General features: G+C 44.7%; 1 long non-coding RNA gene across 2 annotated transcripts in view; it reads left to right on the forward strand.

Moving 5' to 3' along the window:
* The first annotated feature begins 2,139 nt into the window (after positions 1 to 2,139).
* The window catches only part of LOC146765856 (uncharacterized), a 69,522-nt gene continuing 51,569 nt past the window's right edge, over positions 2,140 to 20,092 (forward strand). For both annotated transcript variants that reach the window (XR_014958771.1, XR_014958772.1), the window contains exons 1-2: positions 2,140 to 3,655; positions 3,851 to 3,926. This is a non-coding gene — a long non-coding RNA (uncharacterized LOC146765856). The remainder of the gene's footprint in view (positions 3,656 to 3,850; positions 3,927 to 20,092) is intronic.

Consider the following 20,092-nt stretch of genomic DNA (forward strand, 5'->3'; position numbering starts at 1 on the left):
TGAATGGCACTGGAACAGGCTGCTTAGGGCAACAGAGAAGTTGCTGTCCCAGGAAGGGTCCAAAAGCTGCGTGGAGGGATGCAATTTAGTGATTATTACAACAGTACTTGATTCACCATTGGACTTGATGATCTTGGAGGTATTTTCCAACCTAAATAATCCTATCATTTATATCCACAGGACCTCAGAGTGGTGAAAAATGTGTCTTTCTAATTCCCCTGGGAGTCAGGTGTTGATTTACCTGTACAGCCTCCCAAGGGGAGATGCCAGTGGTGAAGCAGAGATAGGAGAAGCTCAGGAAAAATGTCAGAGGGCTTTGGTCCCCAGATGTCATGCCTGGCAGTTGCCCAGGAGCAAAGATACCCCAGAGACAAAGTCCCTGCCACTGTACTCCCAGTGTGGGGAGCCTGTTGGGGTGTTTGTCCTCAGGGGTGTCCTTGGCCCTCTCCCCTTTTCTCCCCCAAAGACCAATGGCTCAGGCAAACCCTCAGAGTTTTTCTCTGAAGCTCTTGAAATTATCCAGCATTGCCAAAAGAAAGGATTTGCTGACAGTCAGAATCCTATTGGCAAACCTAGGTGGATTTATGATCTTGGGTGGAAACCAATTTGAACTATAATTTTACATGAATCTGATCCCTCTCCTGAGCCAGGCAAAACTTCATGATTCTGGCTGATTTTTCACACTCGGCTTTTGAGCACTTCTGTTCTCATTTGAGCCGAGGATGAAACTCTGGGCCCTCAATCCTGAACAACCCAAAACTTCCAACAAATGGACACAGCTTTGTTCCCTGTTCCCTGATGTCTCCAGCTATAGGTTGGATGCTTTGAAATCTTGGTTGCCTTTTCCCCCAGGAGCCCCCATATGCTCCACAATATAAATTGTCAGACATGTTTAAAGCATGTGCCACCCTTCCTTTTAATTAGAATAATTGTTATAATTATTAAAAGCTTTGCAATGTTAACTCTTCTACTCCTCATAGCTCCTTCCACCATTTAAGGTTTGTGGGCCCAGTGTCTGGTTCATTGAGGGAATCAGAGGCTGGACCAGGCTCTGCTCAGTAGGACAAGAGGAATGGGCAGGAACTGATGCCCAGGAAGTTCCACCTGAACAAGAGGCAGAACTTCTTCCCCGTGCAGTGCCTGAGCCCTGAACAGGCTGCCCAGACAGGGTGTGGAGTCTCCCTCACTGGAGATATTCCAGAACAGTCTGGGTGCAATCGTGTGCCCTGTGCTCTGGGATGACCCTGCCTGAGTGGGGAGGTTGGACCAGATGACCCAATTATGATCCCTTCCAGACTGACCCATCCTCAGATTCTGCTGCTCAGTGTGACCCTGGAAAATTACTTGAGGCTTGCCCACATGCAGACAGAAGAGTTAAGTGGGTGCAGTGAAGTTGCCTGCAGATTTTCTGCATGCTTCAGCCACTGTTTGTAAACAGGAATACACATAATAGTTGAGAAATCAGCTCCAAAACAACAGGCATTGTTTGTGTGCTGAGTAACTCTAGTGATCTGTTAGGATCTGGAAAAAAACATATTGTGTCCAGATGAATGTAAAACAGAGTCTCCCCTGCCAAAAACTCCAACTGATACCTTGGGAAGTTCTGTAAAGCTTAGTTAACTTTTTTCCCTATGTTTGATTTGACTTCTGAGATTTGATGTTGATTTGATGTTGATTTTTTGGTTTTTTTTTTTCCCTAATTTCAGGAAATGAATGAGACGTATTATAAAAATAATGGAATATCAAGTGAATGCTGACTGGGTGCACTTCCCAGTGTCATGTCCAGGTTTGTGTTCACACTGCTCAGGACTAAGCCCTGCGAGCTGCACTAGCTGGATTTTTGTTGGGCAAAGTTGGCGTTAGGCTGGATGTGTGCAGTGAAAGAGGGGCTGTGACTATCAGGGTGGGTTTCTCTCACTCTGTTGGTGATGAGGGTGCATACAGCATGTCCCCTTAGCAGCAGGTGATACCTGTGCTCTGATTTGATAAGGTGTCAAGAACCAAGATAAGCAGTGAACTCTGTTGGTGTAATGGGAGCCCACTGGTAGCTGATGAGCTATTTTAATTTTTTTAATTCTCTATTTCTGCCACTGTCTATCTGGAAACTGATGGAAATTAGTCTCTCAATCTCCTGGCAGAGTCCAGGAGATCTACAGATCACCTGTGGTAAAGACACAGGTTCATACAAACCGCTCAGCTCTCATTTCTCTATTCCTGTAAATATGATGGAACATTTCAAAATTTCTCCCCCATCCATACCACCTGTGGGCACTGAGGCTTTGTCCCCACCTTGCTGAACACCACAGTTGTTTTCTGCCTGAGCTGCACCTATGACAACTCCTTCCTTGGCTGCCTTGGTGCCTTCAGTGCCACTCAAGGTCAGTGACCATGCAAGGACAGCAGCAGCATTGTTTGTCATCTGGGGAAAGCACTTCAGTTGCTAAATGGATTTGAGTTGAGTTTGTTTTTTATCATCCTGAAATAACCACTGCTCAAACAATTGCAATTCTTCTGATGTCTTTCTGGGAAACATTTGGCTTGTTTGGCAGTGCAGTGTTGTGTAAATAAATATGTACCAAGCATCAAAGTCAAGGAGGGGAGGGTGAATTCTCAAATAATTATGTAAATAAATCCACACAGCACACTCTGATATTGGCTGCCATGTGCATTTATATTAATCAGTATGGACATTACTGACAAGTGAATCTATCCTGCTTCATTCTCCTGAAGGTTTCAGAATTAATGCTTCATTTTGCTCCGTGTTTTGCTATAAGGGATGCAGCAGAAAGCCAGGGCTGGCTTATCTCAGCATCCCCTTCAGGTGTCTCTGGGAGGCTGAGACCAATCAAACTTTGCATAAATAAGTGCACTCGGCATGAGAGAGTTTACAAGGCTGATCCAGCACTTAAAAAAAAACACATTGGGAAAAAGTAAATACGCTCATTTGCTGGACTGGCGTTTATTTGTCGATCTCATCTTGACCTCTTTGGGGAGGCTAAAGGACGTTCAGTGACTGTAAAGTGCAGAGACTTTTGTATATAGCCCCAGATGCACTTTTTCGATGCTTCATTGACAACAGCTGTAATTCAGCCAATTTGAGTGGCTCTCGATTTTTCTTTATCCAAATAACTCATATGTTTGTCTAGGATTTGGCATCTATGCCTAATCACAGAATAAGTGAGAAAAAGCAGTTGTTTTTGCTGCTTCTGTGATCCCTCTGAAAGATGAAGCTATTGAAGGAGGTTGTAGGAGGTTGGTAAATCTTTCCGTTTGGTGGTGCACAGGTCACCTGAATTGTGAAGGTGGATTTCCATTCAGGGTTCCACCAATCCTGGGGCTGAGCACTGGCTACCCCTGTCCCTAAGGAAAAAGGGCTTGAGCAACCTGGTGGGAGGTGAAGATAAGGAATAAAATGTGAGGGTGCTCTTTCAGAAAGCAGGGAAATAGTGGAAACAGCAGCTGAAGGTGGGGAAATAATGAAAACAGCAGCTGAAGGTGGTTTTTAAATTATATGGCAATCAACCCACTTGTTAAAGCCATAAGGGTCTGAGTGAGGAATAGGTGGTGGAGGAAGAAAGGGTTGCTGCCATCTCAGTCAGAGACCTGGGAAGCAGGAGCTTTATTCACGTCTAGGACATAAAATCACAATAAATGGGTGAGCTGAGCTGAATACCTTACTAATTTTTAATTAGAGGTGAGATGTTGCTCTCTTGGAGAGGAAAACTGCTGCAGCACCAGTGAGGTGAATGCAGGGGTGGCAAATCAATGGGCAGAGGGGCCACCTTGGGACCACAGGAGTCTTGTTAAAAGAAGCTGGAATTTACCCAGCCTTCCTTTTCTTTCTTTACAGCTTTATGGCAGCTCCAGGTAACACAGGGGATTGCTGGTTCCACTACAGCCAGTGAGATTATTTGCATCTGAGGAGGGTAAGTGGAATAAGCCTTCAAAGAGTAGTGTGACTCCTCGTGTTTCAGTTCTGGGTTGATGTGGAATAGTTTGAGAAAGGCCATGTGCTCTTTTTAATACTTGGTGTGTGAATATACAGATTCCTTTTGTTTCTATTCTTGGCCTTTTCCTTTTCTGTGTAGCCAGTGTACCCTAACTGTGGGCAAATTTCCTTTTAGTATCTGAATGGGGCTACAGGGAAACCAAAGAGTGGCTCCACATCAGGAATTGCAGTAAGAGGACAAGGAGTGATGGGTTCAAACTGAAAGAGGGGAAATTGAGGTTGGATATTGGGGTGAAATTCTTCCCTGTGAGGTTGGGCAGGCCCTAGCACAGGTGCCCAGAGCAGCTGTGGCTGCCCCTGGATCCCTGGCAGTGCCCAAGGCCAGGCTGGACAGGGCTGGGAGTGACCTGGGACAGTGGGAGGTGTTCCTGCCATGGGATGGGGGGGATGAGAGGAGCTTTAAGGTCCCTTCCTAGCCAGATCATCCTGTGCTTTAAATATGCACTGTGTGCATTGTTAAAATTCACTTTGCCTCCAGTTGTTCAGATGCTCAGCAAGAATAATACTGGTAAATTGATTAATTACATCAATTACTTCACTTGGGTTTCCCCCTTCTCTGCTCTTGCACTGTTTGCTTCCAATATCAGTTCAGAATGGCAGTGCCTGAGTTTAGGGGTGTGACTGATTCCTTCTCTGGGGAGGTTTCTCCTCTGGCCAGAGCACTGCAAGCTGCCAGTTTGAAGCTGTTCTCTGAGTGTGCCTAACAAATGGCTCTGGCAAATGCTGCACTTTAACAATGTCATTTATTGGTGAGCTGAAGTGCTCAGGTGCTCACAGTATCACCTCTTACTGCTCCTTACCACTGTTCTTTCACTCCTCCTTGCTGCATTTTGTTAAGCATGTATTACACATCAGTAAAGGTTTATTGATTGTATGCCATTTATAGGGACAGTAAAGACAAAACAGGTGTATTTATATGGTGAAAAACCACAGCAAAACTTAAAATAGCTTTCAGCAGTGAAGGGTAATTGGAACACACTGTAAGAATTGTAAGAAAAAAATATCTCCTGAGAGGGTGAGCTAAGGGAAAAGTTAGATAAGGAAAACTGGCAGAGCCTTAGGGAGCCTGAAGGCCCCAAGTTGAAGTTATCCCATTCAGAAACTATTGCAGGTGACCAGAGAGGTTTAATCATGAGCTCATCACTGACCTCAAATGAAAGAAAGAAATATGCAATAAGGAGAAACTAGGTCAGGCTCTCAGAACGAGAACAGAAGTGGAGCAGGGGCATAGACAGAATCAGAAAGGCCAAAGAACTAAATAAAGATACAGCATTTAGGAGCCATTGGCAGTAAGGAGATCCAGCTCTGTATCACTGTTACAGGAGGTAGCTGTGCTCTACAGTCAGGAAAAGGAGATAACAACACATCAGCATTGCAGATAATTGTTTAATGTCTTCTCTTCATTTGAGGTTCAATACTAATTAGATGATTTCTGTAATTAGGACTAGTAATAAAGCAGTAAGGTCCCAACCTAGGTGTGGGAAAATGGGTTAGGGCCAGCCTGGATGATATAGGTGTTTTCAAATGGGTTGGAATTGTGAATTTAATTTTAGAATACTTAAAAAAAAAAAAAAAAAAAATTCCAGTTCTGCAAGTGAGGTTAACTTGCAAAGGAGAGAATCAGAAGCCTGTGAAAAGACCAGCACAGTGAGTGTTCCTAAAAAAGAAGAAAGAGGAGGAGTTGGGGAACTAGAAAGCCACCAACTTAACATCAGTTTCTGAAAAAGTACATGAACAACTACTCCAGCAACCTTTTTAAAATGCCAAAAATCTCATCAAAGCCATCCAAGTTCCTTGTGCGGGGCAGCACTTGGTTCTGTGGATAGAGGAGCAGCAGCAGATTTGTGTGTTGAGATTTTAGTGAGGGCTTTGGCAGCCTCTCAGTAACATCATAAGTTACAGAAACATTGTCTTAGTCTGCCTAAGATCTTAATTACTTTCAGGAGGGCTATTGTCTCTTTATTGATTAGAGTGGGGATCTAGGAGGCTTACCCCAGGCTTTGCCTCATGGACCTTCCACTTAAAGGCTTCAGGAAGTGTATAAAATAAAAAGGGATAAATCTAGGCCAGTATTTAGTGCTGTCACTTAAAAGAAGTCCATGGAGTTCCCAGCAGAACCATGAGTGGAGATTTCTTCATCCTCCATGCTGTACACAGTGTGCTGGTGCTCCCCAGGAGAGAGGAACCCCCTCTGTGGGTGTTCTGTGCTTGCCCTGCTGCCAGGGGGTGAAGGCACTTTGCTCGAGTAGATATTGAAATGTGAATGGAAATAATCTGTACCAGCTTCTCCCCAGGTGCCAACTGCTCCACAGGGTGCAAGGAGTCGGGAACAAATCCACTGTTGGATTAGGGATCTGGAGTGACACTGAGGTGTGAGCTCCAATTGGTATAAATGCCCTGATTTGCACTCTTGCTGAATTTAGCCTTGTGCTGCCTCTTGTGCCCCAGCAACCCCGAGCAATAGCTTGGTTATTCAGTCTTAAAATCAGGCCTAATTGAAAACCAGGCCCAGTGGTCAAAGGACAAGAGTATTCCAAATGCCAAATATTTGTGAGAAGCCAGCTTGTCCCAGGGAGGGACAGCTGCTCCTAATTTTCCTGAGAGAATCATATTTTAAAGCTTAAAAATACAATAATTTTTGTGCATAGCAGGGCAGCTACTCCCTACCCAGAAGGGTTTAGTATTTGTGTGCCTTGGCCTGCCAGCCGTGAGAGGGGAAGAATACTTGTCTGCTTAAGAGGCAGCTAAGAGACATACTGAATTATTTCAAAATATGCCTCTGAGGCCTTCAAAAGAAAAGCGCTGAATTGTACTTAGATTTTTAGATACTGGACCCTGCAACAGGTTAGCAGTGTCCAACTGGGATTAAGCCAGGCCTTTCAGTCCAGAGGGACCCAGGGCCTCTCCCAGCAGAACACAACAAGGACTGGGGGTATTTCCCTCATTGGGATTAAAGGAACCAGTAACGAAGGCATAAATTCTTTAAAAATTAGGCTGGTTTCAGAGAGGATGGAAAAGAGAGGGATGATTTCAGAGAGGACCTTTCAGAAAGGTCCAGCCTGGCTGATGGGATGGGATCCCATCATCCAGGAAGGGAGGAAAGAAATGGAGCTGGAGCTTTCTGTAGCACCCAGCTAAAAGCTGTGTCTGTCATTGTTGCTCTCACAGGTGGAGCATCCTTGGGCAGCAGGGCAGGGGGATGCTGCCCCTGTGCCCTGTGCTCAGGTCAGACCCCACCTGCAGAGCTGCCCCAGCCCTGCCCAGCACAGGGAGGAGCTGGAGCTGCTGCAGAGACCCAGAGCAGGGCCAGGGGGAGCAGAGGGATGGAGCAGCTCTGCTGGGAGGGAAGGCTGGCACAGCTGGGGTTGTTCACCTGGAGAGGAGAGCAGAGGTCTCATCTGTGGTTTTACAGTGGCTGAAGGAGCTACAGGAAAGATGGAGAGGGAAGATTGACAAGGGCCTGGAGTGCCAGGACAAGGGGGAATGGCTTCCCATTGCCAGGGGTTAGATGGGATATTGGGAGAAATCCTTCCCTGGGAGGGTGGGCAGGCCTGGCACAGAGTGTCCAGAGCAGCTGTGGCTGCCCCTGGATCCCTGGCAGTGCCCAAGGCCAGGTTGGACAGGGCTGGGAGCAGCCTGGGACAGTGGAAGGTGTCCCTGCCCATGTCAGGGGATGGAAAAAGATGGAAATAAATGACCTTTAAGGTCCTTTCCTATCCAGTCCATTCTGGGACCTCATGATTCCATGCAATGGAATCAGCCATCCCAGGATTTCTGTTAAAAGCTGCTTTTCCACGTGCTGCTGTGAATTTGTCACTGAAACCCTCACAGAGCAAACACCAGCTTCAATAAAACACAGCCATTCCGAGATGAATTCTGCCCCCTGCATCAGGTGCTTCTCTTTGCAGAAGTGGTACTGGAATCTGTGGTCAAAGTGACCCAGAATTTTGTCTCAAACACTGGCGTCCTCTCCGTGTTCTCGTTGTTTACAGCCACAAGGTGGCATTGCAGATTAAAGGGAAAACAGCTCTTGTTGTTCAGGGACACGGGAGGGAGGTGGGAGACTTGGGGAAAAAAAAAATAAATCATACAGCCAGGTTGAAATTCCTTCTAGGTCTTGGAGAGATGCAAGGAAGAGTTCTGCTCTCAGCTCCCAGGCCTGCAGTTTTGATGGCAGCGAGTGGGATGTTGGCTGTGTTATGACCATGAGGTGTTTCTCCTGGTTCTGCATCTGCAAATGGGAGCTGTTCAGAGCTGTTTCTCCCCTGCCTTGGGAGCTGATGCAGCTTCAGAGCTGTGAGAAGGATGATGGTGGCACCTCGCAGCCTCTTTTGTTTCAGTTTGCATGTTTAAATCCAGAAGAAAACTAATTTCTTTCTTCTCCATCCTACTGCTCCCCCCTCCTCCAGCCACATTTCCCTTGGTTTCCATGCATGCACAATTTTGGCTAAAACTGGCTTCTCTGGAAGGATTGACCCACTCTAGAGAGTAAAGTTAAACCCTCTAACAAAGGTTTGGATCTCAACGAAGCCTTAAGGGCTATTTATTTGTTTTCTTACAGAGGGGAAGGTGAACTGAGCTTGCTGTAGCTGGACCTTCTCTGTACTTTCCAGGTTTTTCTGTGATCCAGGGCTCAGCCTTTCATGTTCAGGGCAAGAAGACTCAGAGCAGGATATTCAAAGAGTTTTGCTCCTCTGAGTCAGGATGAAATAATAAGGCATTTAGGAGATCTGAGTGAATCCTTAGGAAGCCTGTTCTGCCCCCAAAAAATAATACCAACTTTCTCACTCTGGAAATACTGACTACTTTCAATGAGAATGGGCTTCACTCTTTTATTGCCTTGTCTCTTTTTATTATTAATTCCTTTCCCAGGAATTTTCTGTTTTTTTCCTCAGTCCCCTCTATGTTGCTGTAATATAAATGCTGAATTTCTGATAGATCCTTTCTGGTCCTAACTCTTCTTATCAATGCTTGTTGCCTTTGTCTGTATATACTTTCCATGTAAACCAGGAAAAGTAGCTCTGCTGGAAGATGGATCTTCCCAGCAGTGGAAAAAAGTGCTAAATGGAGTGGAGGAGCACCCAGCCAGCAAGGGAAAATCTTACCTGTTTTGGAAAGACAGTGAAAATAATTTTATTTTTACCTCTGCTTTGGAGGAGTGAAAGGCAGAGAAAATAAAAAAAGCTTTCCCAAAACCCACTAGAAGTGTTTGTTAGAAATTTTGCAGATAAATGGAAGGTAATTGACTGTGTTTTACCAGGCAAGAGAAATACCCAGTTCTAACTTTTTTCTAAGAAGGAGGAAAGCAGCAAAAATTTTTCATCAACATTAACATGCGCATGACAGCAGAGAAAAACACCATGAAGTTTTGCTTGGACAGTTTTCACCTGGTTGAGAAAGCCAGGGCACATAAATACGTAGAAATTCAGATACACACATGCACACACGTGTGTGCATAGGAGTTTCTGGATATATTTGACAAGTCCGATTCCATTTGTGACCAGCTTTTTTCAGAACCCTTTATGAAAAATATTCCTGGTGTGTTAAACCATGTTTGCTTTGCCAAATTGTCCATAGTTTTATCCCAGTTTTCCCTGCCTGTCTGCCTCAAGGTTACTGCACAGGGTGGGAAGGCTCTTGCACTCTCCAGCTGTCCCCAGGCTGGGAAACTGCTCCTAAAAACTGTGGTGAGGTGGCCAGAAAGAGTGCAAAAATGTTGGTCTAGATGGCGTGGGAAATGCTCTTCTTGAGCAGTTTTTTGCTCTGTGAAGAGCAACTTCTGCTCAGAATGTTCCTGTGCCTCCTTGCTCGACAGGGGTGATGCTGCTGGGCTGCTCAGGCAGGACAGTTTATTCCTGCCTGAGCAGACACTGTCTCCCACTCTGTGGAAAGCATGGCCAGACTTGGACTGGGAGGCCTGATGGAATATAAACATTTGATGTTTATTAAATATTGTGAATGTTCTGCCCCGACGTGTAAATAAGTAGTTGGCATTTCGATTTCTAGGATGATTGACTGCACTAGAAATGCGTAAGGCTAATGAGAGAACATCCAATTCTTTTAGGATAATTTCAAAAGGTGTATGTGCTCCTTCTGGTCACTGAGGACTTCTGGGTGGAAGCCAACTCTTAAATGATAGGGGTTAGGATGAGGCTAGCAAGAAACCTCCTCTCACCAAGGTTATTTCATAACTGCCTACTGCAGAGTTTCACATTTGCCACTGGAGCAGCTGGTGCTGGCTCACCTCATCTGTCAGGCAGGGAGCCGAAGGAGATGTATTGCTGGACTGACCCCAATAGTGAATCTGATGTTCTTGGCTTTTTTTTTAGTCTCCCGACCTGAAGGGAGAAGTGAACCTTTTGAAAAAGAAAAGTTTATGCATAAAAAATTCTGTGCAGTGCACATTTCCGGATGAGTGTTCAGGCCAGCATTACTTAATGCTGAAATCAAAGCTTTGGGGATTCATGGACATTTCCAAGGCTGCTGTGATACTGCAACCCCTGTGTATAACCTCATGCTTAACACAGGGCTTTTATTCACCTTGAAGTTCCCTTTTGTTCTTCAATCAGCTCTGTTCTGGAAGCAGAGGGGGAAGCAGTAATAAGATTTAGCAGGATCTCTGGAGATGAGCAGATGCAAGCCCAGCTCTCCTGGAACAGAGACCTTTATTATAGTGTTTGTATTCCAGAGGAGGTGGTCAAGGAAAATTTGGGACAGGATGAGTGTTTTCTGTGGAGAAGAAATGCTGTTTAAACTACCATCTGTGTGTAACTTACATTGCAGTAGGAAAACAAAATTTGCTGCATCCTGGAGAAAATTATGTGAATGTGTTTGGTAGAAGTTAATCAGTAATGATGGGATTTCTTGTGTGCTTGGGAGCACCTCGGGGCAGTTTCAGCCTTGCTGAATTCCCAGGGACTGCCGTCTTAATAGGAAAGTTGTGCCTCTGCTCCAGGGGATTGTTGAACAACACATGGTCTTGCTGGGTGTCGCAGAGGTTCAGACGTGTTCTGCTGCAGAATGAGATCACAAACCAGATTTCTTTTTTCTTTTCTGTCCTTTTATTTCCAAAGAGGATCTTTGCTCTTTTCCCCCACTCCCCAGCTCAATAAGCTCTGTGGTGGCTCTCAGGACATTGACATATCATGGTGAACGCTTGAATTCAGGTGTTTTCTGCAAACCTGACAGATCTTCAACCTGCCCAAATCTGAGTATTGTAATTGCTCAGCTACTGTTGCTTAATGTGAATGCGGGGGCAGGAAGGAACATCTCTCTGCTTCTGCAGAACCTCAGGAAAATAGCTTTGGTTTTGACAAATTGGTATTTTCTTTCAAATATTTCTAGTGAATGTTGCAGAGGTCAAATGTTAAGGCCTTCCTCTGGAATGGAAGTTTGAAAGATTTATGTTGGTCTTCAAATCCATAACCTGCTGACACACTACAAAGGCCTGAGATGGCTGCCAATACCTCAGCACATTTTCAAAGCACAAACAGTGGCTTTAGTCATCATTAAGTTGCATGAATCAGACCATTCTTCCTTGGGCAGTCCTCCTGCAGAGGAATTTTGTTTAAGTTTTTATTGTGCATCTGCTGTTCATGCTTTCATATGGGAACAATTTTTTCATGTGCAGCAGAGAGGGGTGAGCAAGGGAACAGTGACACATTGACCTCAGAAGCTCTCAGGGAATTTTCTAGAGCTTTGGCCTGCCTGCAGGAGGGGGTTTTGTGGGCTTGCTCCACTCTGTGCTTGTTCCTCTGGTTCTCCTGTGTGCAGCTCCCTCTGATCCAGCATCCCTGTGGGGGTTTGGGAACACAGACAAGCCTTCCCTGCACAGTAAAACCCACAGGTATTTTGAAAGTGAGTGATGAGGAGAGGAGGGCTGATGGTTAGAGTTTTATACTATTGCTGGTTTTGTCCTGCCTGCTGTGTAGGTACAGAGGAATAGCCTCTCACGCACTCTTAAATTGGCAATTTCTGTTCTTGGTACATTCACTTCAAGTTTGGAAGCAAAGAAAACTTTGCTTCCTTAGCAAGAATCCAGAAGTCTCCAAGTCCCTGCTGATGGCCACTTGAGAAGAAGGTTTCATTTCCATTGTGTGAAATGAAGCTTCTGTTGGCATTTGAGATGTCTCTGCCCATGAACTCTCCTCTCTCTCTCAAGGCTGTTCAACTGCTGTTACTGAGCTCCTGCTCGGGCACTTTGGTGAGCAGAACACGTTGTTCATAACTCATCTTCCCTGCTTCCTGTACAAGCTTCAGTTGACTAAAAAGACTGTTTAATCTCATTTTTTGTGGTAGAAATCAGGGCAGAACCAGGCTGGAAGAGATTTGTCTGTGCACACCCAACTGGCTGAGACAACACCTGGTTCTGGGCTGGGAGGAACACGGGCAAGCAGCACTTTTGGGTAGGGGCAGGTTCAGCTCAGGAATCTCAGGTGGACAAGAGTTACTCTGAGTTCATAACTCTTAGGTAGGAAAGCCTTAAGGGAAGAAAAACCTGCATCGACTTTGGACCAAAACTATAGAAATTGGAAATTTTTCATGGAAGACAATTGCTCCCATTTTACTTCCTCCTTCCCATTCATTTAAATATTGGAGTGAAATCGAAACAAGCTGAAGAGCTCCTGGCTGGTCCTTAAGAGCTAAGCAGGAGCTGACAGCATGGAAATTGTGGGGTGACAGCTGAACCAGAGACTAAATAATTTACTCCTGAGCTTAGAAATCTGATCTGAGGCATGGGCTTAGCATTGCAGGAGCATGAAATCTTTTCTTTGATTTTTCCTTTGGTTTTTCCCATATAATTTCAGAATTACAATTAGGAAACACAGTAACTGTTCTTGCACACTTCACTGAATAATTGCCATTAGTTCAATACCAGCCATTTCTCCTGTATTTTGTACTCCACAGCTTTAGAGTGGAGACTTTGGGCTCTCTTCCTCTTTGCTTGCTCTTTTCAGTGCTCATGGCTCGTCTGGGACAGGCAGAACCGTGTTGCTGTTTGCAGTCCCAGAGCCCTGAAGGAGGATTTTTTGGGAGCCAGTCATGACCACAAACCTTGAGGCCTCTGAGTGACCCCATTTGTAATCCAGGGATGTTCTCAGAACTTCCTAGGCCACAGGACACCCGGACACATCCCTGAGCTGATGACTGCCCGGCCAGTGGCTGCTGTTGGGTAGCTGAGCTCACCCTCACAGCTCTGCCTGTAGGAATATGGGATTGTTCATATGGATGACTGCTCCTGTGGTGAGCAAGGCTCTTTTTGGAATGGCCAGTGCATCAGAAGATCTCCTCTCCTCTCTCTCCCCTCCTACTGACCTTCCCCAATGTGTCCTTGACTAAATATGTAGTGCATACACAAAAGGAAGGAATTCAGGAGTGTGTGAAGTACTTGCAATTAAATGTCATGCAAGCCACATGTGGTTTTGCTGCTCCAAATTCAGCTCAAATAAATGGAAAGGATTACAAAATGAGGGAACAACTTGGGTCAACCTGGAGTGTTAAACAAAATATGTTTTCCTTCAGTAGCATCCAGGAGTGTGTGGTGCATTTTGCCAAAGGGAGAAGAGAGTGTGGAGTCAAAGTCAGGGGCTCAGGTGAGGTTTAGCCTACACAGGCCTAAGTTGCTTTGTGAGCTTTGCTAGTTCTGGTGCTTGAAATTAGTTTCTCCTTGCTTTCTTTGGCCTGTGCTGCTGCAGAGAAGGGAAAGTTTTCCATGCCTGCTGTGACAGGACAAGGAGGCAGGAAGGTAGGAGTCGGAAGTGAGGTCATGGTTCAGGCTCACTAATGGGAAATCAGGCAGAGAATTCATGTTCACGTTGAGCCTTCACTAAGCCAGGCTTAGGGGGCTCTCAGGTCTTTAAGATATTTAAGATTATTTTCTCATGCTGGACCATACAATCAATGAGATGTCCCCATACGTGAGCTTTTATTTCCACCTCTCCCAGGGAGATGAGTGTAGTTTCTCACTGAACTCACTCACATCCCTGACATCCCTGTGATCTAGAAATCAATTCAATCTCCCGACAAAGAAGATTTTAGTTGGTTTTAATTGGGAATTGCTCTGTCTTGGTAGAATTGCTCCACTTATTTTGTGAGCCAAAAAGCTCCAGCAAACCTGATACAGCTCTCGTCTTCTCGGAAGGGTTTGGTGGCATTAACTGATGGAGGAAGGATGTATGCCGTTTCCTGAAAAGCTAAGGAGAAATATTTTCTCTCTCTATCAGCAATGCCATTGCCCTTCCCAGTCAACTACTGCCAGCTGTGGAAGGCACGTTCCCTCCTGCCAGCCACTCATTGTGCTTTTGCAGTAGGAAGAGGGGGGATGAAAGAAGGGGGGATCTTAATTGAAAAAATAGGCCTGGGGCTTCAGGGACATAACAAAGTCAGTGGGAGTGTGTGAACAGCAATTTATTTTGTCAGTTCAAGTTACAGTCTTTCTGACATGTGAAAATTGCAGATGCCAGTTTCTCAATGTGTCACTGTGACACACAGCATCCCAAATAAATAATGAAACTCTGGACTGGGTTTGCAGAGCTTCAGAAAGCCCGAAGAAATGGGATATAAAAATTGACAGATAAATTGAGAGAGTTTTCTTTGACATACAGGGCATGATCTTAGTTCAGCCTTTCACAAGATGATCTTCATACCTTTCATTGCTTCAGCAGAGTGTTCCTTTCCTCAGTGTGGTCTTCACAGAGTTTATGGCCTTCACAGCCTCTCTGGACTTTGAAAATGGAGCTGGTTTTATGAAGAATCAAACAAACCTTTTCCCTTGAAACTGCAGAGGATTGGATAATGTGTGGCTGAAGTGTTGATCTGAGACTGAGTAGATCACCAAAGCAACTTGTTAAGGCTAGGGTCCAATTAGGAAATTACCTGTTATCCTGACTGACTATAAGCCTTTTAAATGTTCCATTGTTCTTCACCTGCTAAATTGGAGTGATAATGATATTTAAATCTCCTGTGTTTTCTGACTTCGTTTAAATCTTTTAGAAAGAGCACTCCTTTCCATGTATTTCTACAGCACTTAATATAACTCGGTTCAGCCTTTATTATGGTATCCATTTTTTATAGCAGTAAAATCTCATTTTGTGCAGATCAAGTAGTTTCTATTAATGTTTGTTCATTGGGCTTACAGAAGTAGACAAATGACCATTAATGATCAGGGGACCAAGTCAGAAGCATGAAGAGTTTATTAAAAGTTCAGTTAGAAAGAAACTGTTCTGCAGAGACCTTTAGCAAGAGCCTGAGTGGCAGCAAAGACATTAGAAATCCTTAATAACGTGGCAAAGATGTGAATGGTTTCCTATCCCATTTCCCCAGTTAATCTGGTTTAGTCAGCAGGGTGGTCACACAGAATGTGTGATTTCTGAGGAAATCCTGAAAAATTAGGGTCATTTTTTCTAAGGGGGGAAAAAAAGGAAGAAAGAATATGACAAGCCTTCAAATGCATAAAAGGCTTGTACATGCAAGAAAAAACGTGTTATCTTTGGAGAAGAAGAACAGAGCAGGAAGCTGCAAATTTAAATTGCAAGGAGGTCTGTGTCCAGAAGCTGAAGGAGGCATCACCAAGGGCAGTGAGGGTGAGAGCTGGTGCTTTACCTGCAGCACATGGTACTGGCACACTGGCATGAAAGGGAAGATACTATCCAGCCAAGCCTTGCTCTAAAGCAGCATCTAAAAGAGAAATGCTAATAATTTTGCACACTATTTCAAGAGGCTGAAAGGCAGTGCAGGCAGGAAGGTTCATCTGGGTTCATGACTTTGGAGGAGCTGTTAAGCTGGCACTTCTCACCAGCAGGTAGATTGTGTCCATGTGTGTGTGCTGGTGAAAGAGAATCCTCCTGCTCGTGGAACAGGACATTACCTTCAGTTGCACTGCTCTGTCTTGTCATGTAAACTTAAAAATAGGGGATGGATCCTCAGGAATTCAGAGCCAAACTGCCCTTCCTGTGCAGCAGCCAGGGCCAAAAGTAGAAATGTGAAACAAGCCGGAGAGGGATGAGCACCTGGTGACAGATGGGTGAGCTCAGTCCGTACACTTCCCAGGACATGGTAAAATATGAGTTCTTTTCCATGGAAAAGCACCAGCTGACTTTGCACCAGTGCTCTAAGGGGAAGCACTGCACTGCCCTCCTCACACTTTGGAGAGAACCCTCTCTGGTTCTTTGGGAATTACAAAAGGGAGCTGAATTGGGCTGCAAAGACTTTGACTTCATCCACAGCTGCTCTGGTCACATTCTTCTGAGAGCTTCCCTGGCTGCACCGACTTGGAGAGAGCTGATGCAGTTCCTTGAGAGCCCACTTACCCTGATCTTAGCTCAGTGCTTGTCTGTCCTCTCAGAACATGCGTCACTGCACACGGTAATTACGAGGAGAGCTAAACTGCCAGGGAAGGATGATTGCATCATTAAGACACTGGAACAGGAATAACTAATTCTGCTCTTAACTCTTCATGTAACCCTGTTTATGACACTGAAGATCAGTTTTCTCATCTAAAAGGAATTTTTTTCCTACCTTATTAATTTTATTTTATTGTATAATGTTGCTGTGTCAATTATGTTTTGAAGGGATGGAGCTGTAAGGAAGTTGTGGCTGTGGCACCACTGATGAGGATCACATTCAAACTGGAACTTGTGCTAAAACTAGAAGTGTCCTGCGCTAGGAATATTAACTTGATGTTAAAACAATGAGTTAACTTGATTAAAAAAATGATGTTTTTTAATAAAAAACATCTACAAGGGTTTGGAAGATTAATCACAACAGAAACATCTAAAAGGAAATCGGTAGTGTACAATAGAACCTGGTCCATTCTTTGTGTGAATTTGCAACCCTGACATCTCTTACTGAGTATTCTGGCAAGCTCATAACACTTTCAAGGAAAGATTTAACAGCCAAGTTAGAACACACATCTCATGTTGCTTTTAGTTTATTATTATTGCAAAATGCACTGTTGAACACTTATGAGTGCATCACAAAATAAAATGCTGGGGAATTACAAATGAATTTTGCTCTGAAGATAAATGAGTCTGTGATTTAGAAGCTTTGACATCAATAGAACTGATGCTTTCATGGTAAAAAGGACTGCAGTTGTAAGATTTTCCTTCTACTTTGGAAGTTTTGGCACAATTTTTAGAAAGTAAGTTTTGGTGAGATTCTTATTAATCCTTTTCCCAAAAGTTCAGCTAGCTATGAAATAAGAGTGGTTTTGTACTTTTCCATCCTAGTTTGCCTATTTTCCCTCTTCTAAATCTAACATTTTTTTATGAAGTCAACATTTTTCTACCTCTGTTCCTGCCTCCTTCACCCCACCTCTCATAGACAAAATTCTACAGATCCCTGAGATTGTTACCCATCAATTCTCTTGGCATGAAGCTCCTTTGTCCACAGAAGCTCCATTTTTTTGTGTGTCACATCATAAAAAAACTATTTGTGTTATGCAAAATTGTCACAGCTGAGGAGCCAAGTCATTCCTTTTAAATTCACACAGCAAAGCAATAGGGTGGGTTTTTTTTCCTTAAATATTTCAGACAATGCTTTTATCAAAATGGGTCATTCTTCTGTCTAATCAGCGTGTGCTCCTGGCCATGACTGGTTCTAGGTGCAAGAACTGCTGCAGTGGGCAGTAATGGATTAAATATGTCCACTGTGAAAGATTCTTCCTTAATTGCATTAGTTTGAGGTTTATTTTATGCTTGAAATGTGGCGCTGAGCCAAAGAGACCACAATCCACCTTCCTTTCCAAGGTCCGAGCACCAAACAGTATCCCTTTACAAGAAGGGTGCTTAAGTGCTTTTCTGAATCAAAGCCTGAGTCAGTGCTTTAATGTACTCTGTCCATGCTTGGAAATGGCTTATATTCCACCGAGCAAATTTCCTTTAAAGAAGCTAAGCCTACTACAGTGTCTGAAGAATTCAATGTCACACTGAAAACTTATCCCCCAGATCTGTGCCTGAAGAGATCCTGCTTAATGGATGCTGCCTATTGCTTTCTGCCATGCAGCATTCCTGCTCCAAGCCCTGAAACAGTCTGTTCTCTCTCCAGGCAATGTGGCAATTTTTTCTCTAGTCACCTATGGTGTTTTACATTTTTATTCAAGGTTCTAGGGAAGGTCACTCCAGTGGAGCACCAGTGGCACCTCCATATCTCCTACAGAGATTTGAGGCTAGCTCAAAGGCAGGAGCACAACAGGACTCACACTATCCAGCAGATTCTTTAGGCAGCTGTTTCATGGAGGAATCATGGAATACGTGGAGTTGGAAGAACTCATGATGATCATTCAGTCCAACTCTCTTCTCCTCCAGGGACTGCCTAGGGGAATAATAAAATAGTTTAGGTTGGAAGGAGCCTCCAAGACCATCTGGTTCCAGCCTCTGCCACAGTCAGGAACACCTTCCACTATCACAGGCTGCTCCAACCCCATCCAACCTGGCCTTGGACACTTCCAGGGATGGGACAGCCACAGCTTCAGCTTCTCTGGGCAAGCTGTGCCAGGGCCTCACAATGCTCACAGGAAAGAATTTCTTCCTAATCTCTAATCTAACCCTGCCCTCTGTCAGTTTGAAGCCATTCCACTTGTCTTGACACTACATGCTCTTAAAATAGTCTTTCTCCATTTTTCTTGTTGGCTTCCTTCAGGTAAGAGCAAAATCCAAGATGCTCCTTGACCTTGGACAGGGTTAGTGCTGTGGGGAGCCTGTTCCAGGGATCAGCCACTCTTTCCCTAATGTCTGCTCTGAACTTCCCAGATGTAGTTCCACTCCCTTTTCTCATGTCCTCTTGCTGGCTCCCAGAGGAGGGATGAACAGCTCCTGCTCTGCCCTCGAGGGAGGTGTAGGCTGCCCTGAAGACATCCCTTGTCCTTTCTCGCTGCTCCTTTCAGAGCCCTGGGTTCTATTTTCCTTTCTCCGAGTCAGAAGCAGGTGCCTGACCTGCCTATATGATTTTTGTGGTTCATTTCCAGCCATACTGCTGACTGCTGCTTCCTTGTCGGAGCTCGAGGAAGATTCATCCCAGGCTGGCTGGGCTATTTTAAGGCCAGGCTTCTATGTATCTGCACGAGCCCATGTGCTTCAATTGGCTTTTGTCTGGCCTGAGCTGTTTTTGTTATCACCCTCATTTTGCTGATAAAGCAGGAACATTTTTAGAGGTGATTTTTCCCCCTCTGCAGGAGCCCTGGGATGGATGGGAGTGAACTTTGTCAGGTGCTCAGAGTAAAAGGAATTGTCAGGATACCTGGCTCCTCTGTCTGTCCTGACAAACCACTCGGGGGCCTTGTGTCTCGGGTTGTTCTCTCTGCAAAGCAAGGCTAATATTTACTTCCATTATATATATTAATAGCACTTAGTAACTTTGAACAAGGTCAGGCCTTCGCTGCATTACACACTGTGCTAAGACATGCATATATTAGTGCCTGTCTCCTGCCTCCTTCGAAGGAGTGATGTCAGAATGCAGTGCCTGAGAGGCAGGAAATGATCCATAATGCCTGATGTATTCCAGGGCTCTGTCCTGGCACTCTGGCTCATCCCAAGGAGTGCATTATGGGCAGGAGATAATTTGGACTGGCCTTTCATAACTTGATTATCCTGCTTCAGGTTTAATACCCCCGATAAGGATCTGTGACTAAAGGGAGGCGATGGCTGAGAAACCTCGGCAAAGTTTTGCTGCTGGAGTCATAAAGAGAGAATAAAGCAGGACTGCCAAAGTATGGGCACCTCCAGCACAGCTGACACAGGTTTTGTCTAGATTTAGGCCTCTCATTTTCATCACTGCCTTAGTCACAGGAATCACTCTCCAGATGATGCCACACTCCTTCAAGTTCAGAGTGGCATGTCCCTGAATTGACAGATTAGCAGACAACAACTCTGTGAACTTCCAGTATGAATTCATAAATAGTCTGTCTCCAGCCACTATTAATGCATCCCAGATTTAGGGCTGCCTGACAAATCGTGTTCTCCCATTGCCACCATGACTTAGTTCTACACTTCAAATTTGAAAACCATGAAAAATAAATAATAGTTTGGAACGTCTGGTTGCTAAATCATAGCAAGCTCCTACTGGGGACACACAGTGACACCACGATTG

This window comes from Lonchura striata, chromosome 17 (genome assembly GCF_050655825.1).
Source record: "Lonchura striata isolate lonStrDom1 chromosome 17, ASM5065582v1, whole genome shotgun sequence".
Lineage (NCBI taxonomy): Eukaryota > Metazoa > Chordata > Aves > Passeriformes > Estrildidae > Lonchura > Lonchura striata.